We start from the raw sequence: 4,871 nt of genomic DNA, 5'->3' as shown, positions 1-4,871 counted from the left end.
TCAGTAAGAGCAGCTGTTTTTGTTGAGTTCTTTGCGAGTTCAAGGTCAGGCATATTTTGAGGATATTGTGTACCTGTAATAGGCAAGTTTTGTTTATTTTGTGAACACTATAGTTATCATACAATGTATGCTGGACAAGTAAAATTTATATTAAGTAAAATTACTTATTATAAATTTTATCTGCAGTAATATATTCAAAGTTTTATGGTATGTCTTTAGAAACCTCTGTGGAAAGCACCTTGAGAACCACTGGTTTAAATTAAGAGTGCTGAGAATTCACCAAAGTGAGAAGTTAGAGAAAAACATATAGAACAGTTTAAACTTCAGTGGCTTTCCCATATTCCCGTCCTCAAACGACTGAGCAAACTTAAAAATCAAGACTATAAAGGTAGAGAGATGAAATCACAAACTATGATGACAAACTTTGGAGACTTCACACACTGTGGTCTTTGAAGTGAACTACTTTCTCTCCTACCAATTCTTTGCTTGTTAATACTCTCCAAACCCATCACTGTGAACCTTAATAGTTCTCTCTCAGGTGGTGACTGTGGTTAAGGGAAAGAAATAGAGCAATGCCTATAGTCTTGAGTCTAATACAGACACCTTTAAGACAGTATTTAGAGGACTGGGGTATAAGGAGATAATAGGTATATTCAAGCATATCTTTGGCTTTGGTAATTCTGCCATGAAAGAGTAATGCCAAAAGAGTAAAAGATCTATTCAAAACAGTAAAAATCTATAAATCTACCCTTCTTAGAAAATAATTTGACTGAAGCTATAACCATCTACAATTTAGAACTAGCTGGAAATCAAACCTTGATATCCAGATAATAAAAATTATACAATAATTTAAAAAATTATGTTTTGGGAAAATAAAGACATGTTTGACAACCCTGTAAATGATTTGAAAGAAATAAGACCCTCAGATTAGAAATAAAAGATTCTTAAGCTAGGTAATTTGTTCTTTAATCAAATAACTACAAAAGATAACATCCAAAGAGCAAATAAAGGGTTAAAAATGCATTTAAATAGACCTTGGTCTAATTCATTTGTAGTAACAAATACATTATTTAATTTGTATGGAAAACAATTTCTTGTCATTCTATACTGTTTTGGATTACACACAACCATACAATTTAGTGATAGCAAACCCCAGAGTTGACTTTTTTTGGGTTCTGTTTGCCTAGGTAAAAGGAATTAAATGTAGCATGTTTACATTTTAGTGGAAATACACAATGCCAAATCATATAAATAAAATCTGCATGATGGTCAAAAACTAGTTACCATAGGCTTTTAGTTGCCTTTGAAGTATGAGATAAACAAAAATAACATTAAAAATGAAATGAAAACAACTGTTACTACAGAGTTTAAATTAATATGTAGACTATTTAAAGATGCAACATTTTGGTTTTAAGAAAACTTTATATTAGTATAAAGAAAGGGTTATATAAGAATTTAAATTAGAAATATTTAGACATAAGTGAAATATGGGAAGCTAACTCCTATTTTTCAAAGATAGTTCCCTCCATACTCTTCTGAAAAGACTGTAAAAATTCAATTGTGTGTAAAAAAATTTCTCTTTAAAAAAAATAGTATTGAGACTTTTTTTGAACATGGCCAGTGAAGGAAATTGTTTTGCCTTTATTACATGGATATTTTGTTTGTTTGTTTGTATGAATCTGTGGAGAGAAGGGAATGTAACATGCAAAGTACATTTTGTTAACTGAAAAAGAAAATCTTTAAATTACAAAAAATAAAGGGGAATAGGTAGTACTGAAAACTGAAACATTAAAATCTACAGAAAAATAAACAGCAGTCAGTTCACAATATAGATTGCCAAAATGAGAATTTAAAAAATCAAGTATATTTTAGACACTAAAATGTAACACATTTTAATGTCCTCGTTAAATGTCTATTTATTGGCCTACAACAAAATGAATATTTACAACTAAAAAACAATACCAGAAACTACTGTATTATATTACTCAGGAACCACAATTTCTCAGCATTCTGCTGATGTTATGGTTTCAATTGATGCAGGTCTCAGTACCCTGATGATGAGGTGGGGGCTGAGGGTGGTAAATCACTGTCTGAGCAGTTTAAATATTCTAAATGGAAGAACATTTGATTACTAAAAAGATTGTCTTTTTTATATCATAGAAATAAGAATATGCAATAAATACCTAAAGCACAACAAGACTGCTAACACACTGATAGGGAGTAAGAGAAAATATGGCCACCTGTCTTGTCTTGCCTATTCTTTGTCTTCTTATTCCTTTCTCTATACTAGTCAGTGGTTAGAAAAAATATTGATGATATTTGTCCTTCATTCTCAAAGAAGGTCATGATTCAGGGAGGTGATGCTCTGACAAGCATATGAATTGGATTTGAGTGAGGGGGTGCTATGCTAAGTCACCAGTCTCATTTACTCCTCTCCTGAGTCATCTGGATCCATTGGTATAACCTAAGATTACCTAAAATTAGGATTCTAGAAGGTCACAGTATCTCAGATCTCACAGTAGAAGGGACAATCTTTTACAGCGGAATAAGCTGACGTCCAAGGAGATTAAATGATTTACCCAAGGTCATAGAAGTAGTATTATCTTCAGAGATGCATTTGAAGGCAAATCTTCTTAATTTGATAATGCCTTTACTCAAGATTTAGGCATCTACCTTATGGTAGTGATGCCATCTATAAATGGAATGTGTTGAAGGAGCTGGATAATAGGAACCAGAAAGGAAACTTCATTTTCTCCTAACTCATTATTAAATACTAAAAATAAATGCAAAATAAATAGAATACTTTTCACTTCTCAATTTTTATCAATAAAGTCAAGTCATTTTACATGTATTAAGAAAGGTTATATAAATTAATAGATGCATTTTATTTCTTTTTGTTGTTGGGCTGTGTAATTTTATCAATGTGAACAGCTTCTGATATTGAAATTCATGGTCGGAGTATTCTAAGGGGGAAAGTTTATTTTTTGCGTCAAATTGTGAAATTCTATCAGCAAAATTTCATTTTACATATATGCATAATTAGATATGCACAGTTGTACATAAAATATTATTATATCAACATTTCTATACCATTTTAAAGTTTACAGAGAGCAAACTATGAAGGAAGCAGTTTAAGATATTATGTTTATTATACAAATGAGAAACCTCAGAGAAGTTCAACCACTTGCCTTAGGATACATGGTTAATCTGACAACGTCAGGGGTTGATCCAATTCCAATTCAAATACTAGGTTCTTTACACAACTACCTCCAAACACATGCATACTAATTTAAGTCAAGTTAAAATTTTAAATAAAATTTAAGCTTTTCCTATTGAAATCTTTCTCATTCATACATTCCTCTGAAATGACTTATGATATTAAGTTATAAAATAGAAACAATTTATATTTAGAACTTTATCTGAACTAGTTCGATGATCATCAGCAAATCACTTAACCAACTGGGACAAATTTACTTCTAACTCAACACCCTAGGATACCATGATCCAATGCTGTCACTAAATGTATTTAAGTATTAGGAAATACATAATGCCTATTCTGATGCTTTCTGGAATGGCCATGTTTTTTTTTTTTTTAATTTTACCCCTATTCTTGCTTTCCTCCCTCCACAGAAGGCAGGTTTTTAGTCTTTACATTGTTTCTGTGGTATGCATTGTTCTAAGTTGAATGTGATGAGAGAGAAATCATATCCTTTAGGAAGAAAAATAACGTATAAGTAATAGAAAAATTACATAAAAGATAACAGTTTTTTTTTCTAAATTGAAGTTAATAATCTATGGTCTTTGTTCAAACTCCACAACTCCTTCTCTGGATTCTCCATCGCAGATACCCCAAATTGTCCCTGACTGCTGCACTGATGGAATGAGCAAGTCCATCAAGGATGATGATCACCCCCATATTGCTGTTAGGGTGCAACAAGGTTCTCCTGGTTCTGCTCATCCCGCTCAGCACCAGTTCATGTAAATCCCTCCATTTTTCCGTGAATTCCCATCCCTCCTGGCTTCTTTCTCCTTTTTTAGTTAATATTACTTTATTTATACATTACAAAAATATAGAATGCTTCATGAATTTGTGTGTCAGTCTTGTGCAGGTGCCATGCTAATCTTCTCTGTATCGTTCCAATACGTTCTGCCAAAGAGAGCACAGGAATGGCCATGTTTTGACCTCAGATCTGAGATTTTCTCACATAATGGTAGCACACATTAAGGAGAGCATACTAGAGGATAAGAAAATAATTTGAGGAAAGATGAAGAATTAAGAACCAGGACTATTATAATAATGGTTTCTTTTGCATTGAACTGGGAAATAAAGAAAGATGTGGAAGAGATCAGGCAGTTGACAGAGTTTTCAATGCTATCTAGATTTTTAGGAAGCACAGTGACTAAAATTCGTAATCTTTAATTAAAGTGTGAGGAAGATTATTCTACCAATTCTAGAAGACAAAAGCTGAATGTAGGGAATATAACTAAAAGTCTCTAGCAGTTTCTAGATATGAAATGGCTCAGGCCCTGGAGAAGAGTTGTCATAAAACAAAGAAGGTGAAGGTCAAATTTAAAAGAAAATTGGCTTGTTATAGGATCACAAACAGACCCAGAAAGGTTGTAGGGATTATCTATCAACTCCATCATCTTACAAATGAGGAAACTAAGACCCGAAATGATAGTGTCTTGTTCCAAGATCATTTAAGATTATCAGGATCAATATTTGAATCTCTGACTCCAAATTCATTTTCTAAAACCCAACTCAAATTTTATCTTCTCATTAGTAACAACCTTTCCCTTCACATTTTATTAAGCACTCTTTTATATCTAATACCTTGGTAATACAGTGTATTATATAATGAGTTTCTCTA

At 32.2% G+C, this 4,871-nt stretch overlaps 1 pseudogene; it reads right to left on the bottom strand.

Moving 5' to 3' along the window:
• Positions 1–4,064: 4,064 nt before the first annotated feature.
• On the bottom strand, positions 4,065–4,161 carry LOC141503671 (U6 spliceosomal RNA; annotated as a pseudogene).
• Between the last annotated feature and the right edge of the window lie 710 nt (positions 4,162–4,871).

This window comes from Macrotis lagotis, chromosome X (assembly GCF_037893015.1).
Source record: "Macrotis lagotis isolate mMagLag1 chromosome X, bilby.v1.9.chrom.fasta, whole genome shotgun sequence".
In the NCBI taxonomy this organism is placed as follows: domain Eukaryota; kingdom Metazoa; phylum Chordata; class Mammalia; order Peramelemorphia; family Peramelidae; genus Macrotis; species Macrotis lagotis.
The sequence above is the reverse complement of the archived record's forward strand: the minus strand, read 5'-3'. Positions and strand labels throughout refer to the sequence as shown.